The following is a 10,834-nucleotide window of genomic DNA, read 5'->3' on the forward strand; positions in this document are numbered from 1 at the left end:
AACTGGGATACCACGTGCATAGAAAATGGGAATTTCCTTTCAATTTTCTAGGTGTTCGTAAGCCGTAGCTGTCGTTATGCAAAACCTGTATCCATTTTTCTGCAAAACTACTACCCAAGAACACTACCTAACCTAAACTTTCCCACTTAACCTAACCTTCAAGCCATGTCCTTACCTCCTTGCCTAAATATGGGCTAACTCCCCGTGCGACTCCCCCTTAGACTGCCGTTTTCCTAACATACCCTTTGTTTGCCTCACAACTCGCTTGAATCCTTGCAAGGTAACACAATCATATTTTGTAAAAGAAATGTATTTTACAAGTACAGTGATAAGAAAATTTAGACTTGTCCCAACGAACTACATACATCGATGGACGGGCGCGTGTTCTGCATTACACCACTGCATATGCAAGGCAACCCAATATAACATCATACTCATGAGGAGCTTGGCACTCAAGGCTGTTTTCCTTCTGGCTTTAGCTTCGTCGAAGCGAATTGCCAATATGTATAATACTATCTCGTACTGCATGACAAACATCATTCTTTAGTTCCTGAGTTTGTGGCCAAGAACCAGAATCCAGATGTCAATAATGACAGGTTTGAGATCTTCTCCATTACTTTTCATCTGGAGGAGTCCTGAGGGAATAAGAATAACTTGCTTCTTTGTCCTGTGAAGGTTCTATGGCTCTATCTTACCCTAGAGACACCATTAGCACCAGAAGGGTCAAGAGGAATACATTAAAGAACACTTTGTTGTTTTGACTTTATGAAGCCTTCCGATGTACTTATCCTTCAACCAGTCAGGGGTTTGTAAATCCATCTCAGGCTAGGTCATAAAGTCAGGGGTATCATCTCCTCCCTAGTATTTAGGAAAAATCTATCAGTGACTCAGGTATTAAAGGCAGGAGTCTGATAATGCCAGACAACCTACAGGAGTATATCCACAAATCTTTTTATAACTATACCCTTGAATGTCTGCTCAGCAAGTTTTGTAGCCAGCCTAGCTTCCTCATGGAAGAAGAAACATCTCATTTACGATACAGTTTTGACATAAGTTTAGAATGGAAGGTAGAATTACTAACTATCTTCTCTTTCTTACCTCTCTCCTTGGGGTACAGCTTTCATGGCCATTATGAGCTGGACCATTTAATTTGGATATAGACTCGTGTGACCGATTACCAATTATTCTAGGTAACAGCTTAACCTAATGCCTGTGGTATCCTCACACAAAGACTTTTATTAGGGTTGCAGAGTCCTCACCTTTCCTCCTTTATAGGACCAGGTGCTTTGGCAATTAACGGGAAGATAATCCAGCCAGAATTTTGGGTTCATAGGGACTTGCTCCCTTCTAAGGATGAATCTCCTCTTAAAGGATGATGGTTTTTATATGTGTAGAAACAAATGACAAATATGCACAAAAGGTTTCCCCTCCAATAGTTCTAACTATATCATTAAATTTTAATGACAGTTTCAGCCTCACCGCAGTCACACTCATATTAATGGAATCAGGCTTATATAATTAGGAAATTACAAATTACTTTTTAAAAATTCCTGAATCATTTAACTTTTTTATTTTAAAAATGCCAAGGATTTTCAATACAAATTCCAAATACTGTATCTGTTCCGTAACTGAAATACAAACCACGCTATTTACATGGGGTAATTACTTCGGCGTAGCTGAAATGACGAGCCATAAGAATTTTAACGAGGGTTTACTACCCCTCCGCTAGTTAGTGGGGGGGGGGGGTAGCTTGCTACCCCTCCCCCCTCACACACACACAGTGCGTGCTCCACTTTACTTTTGGCTTGGATGGCGAGCGGATGTCTCCGCTCCCATCCTCGCTTGACGGCCATTAATGTTTTGTCTTTTAACTTACTTTTTCTTATACTTAATATTTTTCAATATTAAACTTACCCGATAATCATGTAGCTGTCAACTCTGTTGCCCGACAGAATTCTACGGAGGGATACGCCAGCTATCACAATACTAGAAGGGGGTGTTCTTACCAGCGCCACCTGTGGCCAGGTACTCAAGTACTTCTTGTTGACACCTCCTCAATTATTCCTCTGTCGTGCTTCCGGCAAGACGTTCTGGGATACGCTTATGTTCTTGGAGTATTTTCACGACTTTGGTGAAGTATTTCTCTTTGATTTCGGCTGTCGCTTTACTGGAAACTTCTATTTTAGCTTAGTTAGCTTTTGGAATTAATTTGATTAATTTTGGTGACGAAGAGAGTATGAACTCTCGTTCACCTTTCAATGGCCGACCCTTCCCTTAGACGGAAGTGTTGGTGTCTAAGAGAGTATAGACTCTCTTTCTTAATTTTGCTTAACAAAAGTTATAGATTTATTTTATATCTCTCCGCCTCTTATAGGTCTCTTCGATTAACTTCCTTTTATTATAAACTTATTAAAATTAATTTTTATATTTGTTTATATTCGACCTTCCTAATAGTAGGCGGTCTTTTCTTGGTACCGAAGTTAATTATCGTGAGCCCGTCATTTCGGTTTTACCTGTTAACATATTATGCTATTTTAAGGTCTTTGAAAGAATTTCTTTGATAGTCTCGTACTTTTTCAAAGTTGAACTAACGTTTTGTTTGTCTCGGCAGTTGTAAACGTTTCAACTTGCACTCTATCGTTACGATAGAGAAAGAATGTTCACGGTTTCACATTGCAGTAAGAGTAACCGTGTCTAGCGTTTTGTTCATTCTTTCTTAACTTAATGGTTTTGATCCTAATAAGGAACTTTTCTTTTTGGGAAATATTTCAGTTTTTTTCCTTTAACAATAATATGTTTTAACGATATATATGATTGGGCTCTTCTCTCAGGTTCTAAGTCAAGAGAGAGAGAGAGAGAGAGAGAGAGAGAGATAGAGACGGAGGGAGAAAGAGGATAAACGTTTCCCTCAAGCCTGCCAGGCGTACGAGTAACGTCGTTATCGTTTTGCTCTTATCCCTAGTCTCTTTAGGGGAAGAAACTAAACGTTTCTAGAGTGATCTAGTGTTTAGTCTCTTTCCAGCCACTGAATTTTCTTTCATTAGATTTTTCTGTTACATTGTAATTCTGTTTTCGCAATTACTAACTTTTGAGAAAGGATAGAATTGCGTGTTTCAGGTACAAACCACTTAAAGTTTCGAGTTCAGTGAAATAAGTGCAAACAGAAATCAAAGTGATAAGTGATTAGTGCAAAATATGTCAGTGTTATGCGTGAGGGTACTTTTGTGCGCGCCAGTCGTCCTCCCAGTCCGGGACCTCTTGCAAGCTCCCAAGCCCAGGGGAGAAGCAATGTCGAAGGGCATAAGGGTTCGGCAGGCCTTGATCGGCGCACAGAAGTATCCTCGGTGGTTGTGGGCGTGTCTTACCGAGACCATCACTCCCACCCGCAGACGATTGAGCCCTTATTTTGCTCGTCTGCAGAAGAGATTTAGAGGAGAAAATAAAGGCAGAGTTACGCTGGTCTCAGGTCTCAAGACCTCTTAAACGTAAAGTCCAGACCTATGCCAGACGTACGAAGTAAAGTTCAACAACCCGGATGCAGTCATTGGGTTAGCTCTGACTCTCCTCAGTCATCAGTTTGTCGGGCTGAGAGTGCGCCTACACTCCCCCCCCCTATGCTCGCTCCGCCTGATCGCAGTACCACCTGCCAGGCGTACGATGTTGTGGACTCTACTACAGTCCATGCAAGCACAGCTTTCGGACCTGATGCGTGAGTGTCGTGCTGAGAGTGTTGCACCTCCTCCTCCTCCTGCACCGGTGGTGCACCAACCGCCTGCACCCGTTCAGCCTGTGCTGCACCCGCCTGCACCGGTGGTGCACCAACCGGCTGCACCCGTTCAGCCTGTGCTGCACCCGCCTGCACCGGTGGTGCACCAACCGGCTGCACCCGTTCAGCCTGTGCTGCACCCGCCTGCACTCGCTGCACCCAGGCACAGCACCTTCTGCCAGGCGTACGATGTTGTGGACTCTACTACAGTCCATGCAAGCACAGCTTTCGGACCTGTTGTGTGAGTGTCGGGCTGAGAGTGTTGCACCTCCCCTGCACCCGTTCAGCCTGTGCTCTACCCGCCTGCACTCGCTGCACCCAGTCGCAGCACCATCTGCCAGGCGTACGATGTTGAACCTCTTTCTGTGTTCGCTGTTCCCAGTGTTGTTCAGCCTCAGCCTTCTTTAAGGCAACCTTCGGTTTGGGATCAGGAGGATTACCACACTCTTCCTCCTCCTCCCCTGGCTGCTCCACCGGTGGTGCAACTCTCGGTGGAGGTACAACCTCTTCCACCTGTGAGTCAGTCTCCTCAGCTGCTGCACCGAACTCAACCCGTGCACCCTGATCCTGCGCCTCAGACACCTCTGCTTGCGGGAACTTTACCTTGTTCTGCACAACCTCGGTCTCTTCACGCTCCACTCATACCACAGGAACAGGAACTTTCTGCACCTTCCACTGTTGTTGTTCCAGCTCGTTCTGACTCTGCTGTTCAGCATACCTTACCTCCATTTTCAAACCATGGCAAAAATATGAATCATGAGTTATGAATGTAAGGTAAACATTATGTTGATTTTTAAACCCCATGCAAGCATGCATAAAGCACTCTAGCACTGGTCATGGAATTTCTGAGAAATGTTAAACGCCATGCACACGTTCTGCTTTCCTTACAGCAGGCTCTGCTTTCTACATGCTCAGCATTCAGCATGCTCTGCATTCAGCATGCTCTGCATACAACATGCTCTGCATACAGCATGCTCTGCATTCAGCATGCTCTGCATACAACATGCTCTACTTACAGCATGCTCTGCATACAGCATACTCTGCATTCATCATGCTCTGCATACCTTACCGCATGCTTCTCAACATATCTTGGGTTGTTGCCAACTCACTAGACTGTCAAGCAGTTTCATAACGTTGCCTTCTAGTCTGCTGCTTTTGCACCAGTGAACCCTCACTCAGAGAACTTAGCTTTTCTAGGATAAGGTCCCTGTAGATGAGAAAGTTCTTTTCTCCCTCCTTCTGATATTCCCTTGAGGACTCTGTCATTTGGAGGGAGCCTTTAGCTGCATAACCTCTTATGGACTTTTATTTAAGCATAACATGCTTACAGGGAAGGTAATGGTTCCACTTCAGCCGCTAATCCCGTCTGTTACCACACCTGCTCCCATAGACCTTGAGCTGTGTTGCATGACATGCAGTCCAAGCTTAGTCCTTGTTAGAGGATTTTTGTTTACGGAGTCAATGTGTCACGGGGAAGACGTTCAACAACCAACAGAAGGGACTTGTTGTGACGCAGTGCGGCAACCTCAGCAACCCGTTAAGGAGTTGTCTGTACGACCCAGATAGTCTAGACAGATTCGGGTTGTCACTGTACTTCCTCGCTTGCCCATGATTGTCAGTTTACAGACTGTGCAGCAGTATCATGATCTTGTGTCCGGCTCCGTCAGACGACTGGCTTTTAAGAGCTCCCACAAGTCGTCGCTGTCTGGAGATTTTCAAATGGACTATGGATCTGACCAAGGAACTGGGCCTCCTGGTCAATTTTGAGGAGTCTCAGCTCGTTCCATCCCAGACCATTGTTTCCTTGGGTATGGATCTTCAGAGTCGAGTTTTTCGGACTTGTCCGTCGGCCCCAAGGATCTTCCAAGCCCTAGAATGCATCCAGAGCATGCTGAGAAGGAACCGATGCTTAGTCAGGCAGGGGATGAGTCTAACAGGGACACTTTCATCGCTGGCCCTGTTCATCGAGTTAGGGAGACTCCACCTCCGCCCCCTTCAGTATCATCTAGCTGCTCACTGGATAAAGGACATGACGCTAGAGACGGGCTCAGTTCCTGTTTCCGAAGAGATGAGGTCTACTCTAACGTGGTGGAAGAACAGCATTCTTCTCAAGGAAGGTCTACCTTTGGCTGTTCAGACCCCCGACCACCGTCTCTTCTCGGACGCATCGGACACGGGCTGGGGTGCGACACTGGACGGACAGGAATGCTCGGGAACATGGAATCAGGAGCAAAGGACACTTCACATCTATTGCAAGGAGTTGTTGGCAGTTCATCTGGCCTTGATAAACTTCAAGTCCCTCCAGCTTAACAAGGTGGTGGAGGTGAACTCCGACTACACCACAGCCTTGGCTTACATCTCCAAGCAGAGAGGGACTCATTCGAGGAAGTTGTTCAAGATCGCAAGGGACCTCCTCATTTGGTCAAAGATCGAAAGCTCACGCTGGTAACGAGGCTCATTCAGGGCGATATGAATGTCATGGCAGATCGCCTCAGCCGTAAGGGTCAGGTCTTCCCCACAGAGTGGACCCTTCACAAGATTGTTTGCAGCAGACTTTGGGCCCTGTGGGGTCTGCCAACCATAGTTCTATTCGCTACCTCGATGACCAAGAAGCTCCTCTTGTATTGTTCTCCGATTCCAGACCCAGCAGCAGTTCGCGTGGATGCCTTTCTGCTGGATTGGTCCCATCTCAACCTGTATGCATTCCCGCCGTTCAAGATTGTCAACAGGGTACTTCAGAAGTTCGCCTCTCACAAAGGGACACGGTTGACGTTGGTTGCTCCCCTCTGACCCGCGAGAGAAGGGTTCACCGAGGTACTGCAATGGCTGGTCGACGTTCCCAGGACTCTTCCTCCTAGAGTGGACCTTCTGCGTCAACCTCACGTAAAGAAGGTACACCCAAACCTCCACGCTCTTCGTCTGACTGCCTTCAGACTATCGAAAGTCTCTCAAGAACTAGAGGTTTTTCGAAGGAGGCAGCCAGAACGATTGCCAGAGCAAGGACGACATCCACTCTCAGAGTCTATCAGTCTTAATGGGAAGTCTTCCGAAGCTGGTGCAAGGCCAATGCAGTTTTCCTCAACCAGTACCACTGTAACCCAGATTGCTGACTTCCTGTTACATCTAAGGAACGTAAAATCCCTATCAGCTCCTACGATCAAGGGTTACAGAAGTATGTTGGCAGCGGTTTTCCGCCACAGAGGCTTGGATCTTTCCTCCAACAAAGATCTACAGGACCTCCTTAGGTCTTTTGAGACCTCAAAGGAACGTCGGTTGTCCACTCCAGGCTGGAATCTAGACGTGGTCCTAAGGTTCCTAATGTCATCAGGATTTGAACCGTTCCAATCAGCCTCTTTTAAGGACCTCACATTAGAAACTCTTTTCCTCGTGTGCTTAGCAACAGGTAAAAGAGTAAGTGAGATCCACACCTTCAGCAGGAACATAGGTTTCACATCTGAAACGGCTACATGTTCCTTGCGGCTCGGTTTTTTTGGCTAAAACGAGCTTCCTTCCCGTCCTTGCCCTAAGTCGTTCGAGATCCCAAGCCTGTCCAACATGGTGGGGAACGAACTAGAGAGAGTACTTTGCCCTGTTAGAGCTCTTAAGTACTATTTAAGAAGGTCAAAACCATTACGAGGACAATCAGAAGCCTTATGGTGTGCTATCAAGAAGCCTTCTCTACCAATGTCTAAGAACTCAGTTTCTTACTTCATCAGGCTTCTGATTAGAGAAGCAAATTCTCATCTGAAGGAAGAAGACCTTGCTTTGCTGAAGGTAAGGACACATGAAGTGAGAGCTGTGGCTACTTCAGTGGCCTTCAAACAGAACCGTTCTCTGCAGAGTGTTATGGATGCAACCTATTGGAGAAGCAAGTCAGTGTTCGCATCATTCTATCTCAAAGATGTCCAGTCTCTTTACGAGTACTGCTACACCCTGGGTCCATTCGTAGCAACGAATGCAGTAGTAGGCGAGGGCTCAGCCACTACATTCCCATAATTCCATAACTTTTTAACCTTTCTCTTGAATACTTTTTATGGGTTGTTCGGTCGGCTAAGAAGCCTTCCACATCCTTGTTGATTTGGCGGGTGGTCAATTCTTTCTTGAGAAGCGCCGAGGTTAAAGGTTGTGATGAGGTCCTTTAGTATGGGTTGCAGCCCTGTATACTTTAGCACCTTTGGGTTGATTCAGCCTCCAAGAGGAACGCTGCGCTCAGTAAGGAAGACGAACTTAAAAAAGAGACAGAGTAACGGTTCAATTCGACTTCCTTACCAGGTACTTATTATTTCATTGTTATTTGAGATAACTGTTATATGAAATATGGGATACTTAGCTATCCTTTAATCTTGTACACTGGTTTTCACCCACCCCCCTGGGTGTGAATCAGCTACATGATTATCGGGTAAGTTTAATATTGAAAAATGTTATTTTCATTAGTAAAATAAATTTTTGAATATACTTACCCGATAATCATGATTTAATTGACCCTCCCTTCCTCCCCATAGAGAACCAGTGGGACCGAGGAATAATTGAGGAGGTGTCAACAAGAAGTACTTGAGTACCTGGCCACAGGTGGCGCTGGTAAGAACACCCCCTTCTAGTATTGTGATAGCTGGCGTATCCCTCCGTAGAATTCTGTCGGGCAACAGAGTTGACAGCTACATGATTATCGGGTAAGTATATTCAAAAATTTATTTTACTAATGAAAATAACATATTTAAACATTATTGATGTTTATATATTTTCTTGTGTATAGAATATAGTAAGTTTCCTTTTCAGTGTTTGTGCGGTGGGTGTAGTGTACGTCTACGAGAGTGATCGCCGGCTTAGCGCTAGGCCACCACGATTCTCTTCTTGGTCACGGCCGTTCACTCCTAGGCCACCATGGTTGCCTTCATGGAGAGCGGCCCCTCTCTCGAGGTCATTCACCTCCTACTCCGTACTACGTCTTCTACGATAGCTTCTCGGGCCGAGTCGCTATTTCGTTTTATTTGTCTCAATTATTTTTATGAAATCTAATTGTATTTTTAACTTTTCAGCTCAGGGAACACTTCCCTTCGGGGGTCTGTGATTCTTGGAACATTCAAAGTCAGTTACATAATTATAGTTGTTATAATTCTGTTTTTGTTAAGTTTTTCGCCCTCCCCCCTCGCCCGTGCATGTCAGTGGGGGAGGAGGGCGCATACCTAACTTTCGTTCTTATGTTTTTCTTTCCCTTGGGGTTACTCTTCGGAGTTTCACCCGGGGGAATTTCTGTTAAATAAGTATTCATTTTTATTTCCCAGTTTACGATGCTGTTTCTTCGTGGACTGTAGTGTGCCTTCAAAGCAGAGCTGTTTTGTTTATGCCTGGGGAGTCTGCTGTCGCTGCCGTCTCTCTAGGACATCGTCATGGGCATTCCCTTCTCTTAGAAGTTCCCCCGTGACTACTGTCAGCTCTTCAGTGCATCCTAGAACGATGAGGAGGTTCGCCTCCAAGGTAGTTAGTTAACTTCCCTTCTTACCCTTTTTTCCTGGTCCTTAGGCGGTTATACTCTTGGGGCTGAGCGACCGCCCTTGTAACTTGCTCAAGGGGCTGAGCGGTTGCAAGGCCGTACCATGGTACTAAGCGACTATGCTCTCGGGGCTGAGCGGTTGCTTCTGTAGCTATGCTCAAGGAGCTGAGCAGCTGCAGGATCAGTCTTGTGACCTCTCTCGTTTGCGAGGGAGGCCGCACTAAGGGCTCCTCTTCGGAGGATTGCTCCTTATGGTCTCTTCTGCGAAGTGTCTCCTCCCGTTCGCGTGAGAGGACACTCATAGAGACTTCTCTCCGGAGGATTGTTCCTGTTTACGTCAACTGATCCTACGGCCCTTGGGGGCACCATCACCAGTCTCTTCTACGAAGTGTTCACCTCTCTTGTTCGCTAGAGAGGCCACTCATAGAGACTCCTCTTCGGAGGATTGTTCCTGTTGAAACAGCTTGCTGTTCAGTCACTAACACTTCGGTGTTTAGTGACAGGGAAACTTCGGTAATATTAGTTATGCAGATCCCTCGGGCTCTCGTAACTTTAGTCACTACTACACTTCGGTGATTAGTGACAAGGAAACTTCGGTTTCTCGTTGCGCTGACCCTTCGGGGTGTCGCAACTCAACCCTTCAGGGCCTCTCCACACAGGCTACGTTAGACCTTTGGTCTATCGTGCACTCAGTGGACCTGCTGACCTGCCGTATCCATTCCTGGATGCTGACGCGCTTTGGGCGCCCACACTCCCCGTTATCCAACGGGCTCCATTCCCTCCGGGGCAGAAGAGGCTTTCTCACATCGTGAGTAAGTCCCTTAAGCGCCAGGTATCCCCTGCGCGCCAACGTTCTCTTGCGCGCTAGCGCTCGGCTGCTGTTCTTGAGACTGCTTTCCAGAGACATCCTGTTCCAGAGGCTGCTACCAACATTCCCTGCGCATTAGCGCACATCGTTGGAGTTCCTGAGATAGCGCACAGGCGCTCACCAGCGGTTCAGCCTGTGGTGTCTCCAAGTCTCTTCTACGAAGGACACCTCTCCCGTTGGCGGGAGAGGTCCCTCACAAAGACCACTCCTCGGAGTGTTAAGCAGTACTTCCAGTTGATCGTCGGCTCTCTGAAGCAGACCTGCCTTGGTCCTCTTCAGGGGATACCCTTCCTTTTAGGCACACATCCCAGTTCCTGATCTACGAGTTAGCTGATCCTTCAACCTAGCTCACGCGTGCTCTCGCCGACGATCTTCTGTTGCGCACTAGACGCGCAAGGGCCGACGATCTTCACTCGCGCGTAAGCGCCGAAGACCGTCTGCGCGCGGGATGGTTTTATGCGCGCTATCGTCGAAGATCGTTAGCCGACGATCTTCTGATACGCGCTAGGCGCGCAAGCGCTGACGATCTTCATAACGCGCGTAAGCGCCGAAGATCGTTCCGCATGCGGGAGCGTTTCCCGCGCGCGATCATCGAGGTTCGTCCGCGTTTGGGATGGTTGCCCTCACGTGATCATTGCGGATCGTCCGCGCGCGATCGTCGAAGATTGTCCGCGCGTGGGCACCGAGGGTTTCCCGCGCGCGATCGCCG

This window comes from Palaemon carinicauda, chromosome 30 (genome assembly GCF_036898095.1).
Source record: "Palaemon carinicauda isolate YSFRI2023 chromosome 30, ASM3689809v2, whole genome shotgun sequence".
NCBI lineage: Eukaryota > Metazoa > Arthropoda > Malacostraca > Decapoda > Palaemonidae > Palaemon > Palaemon carinicauda.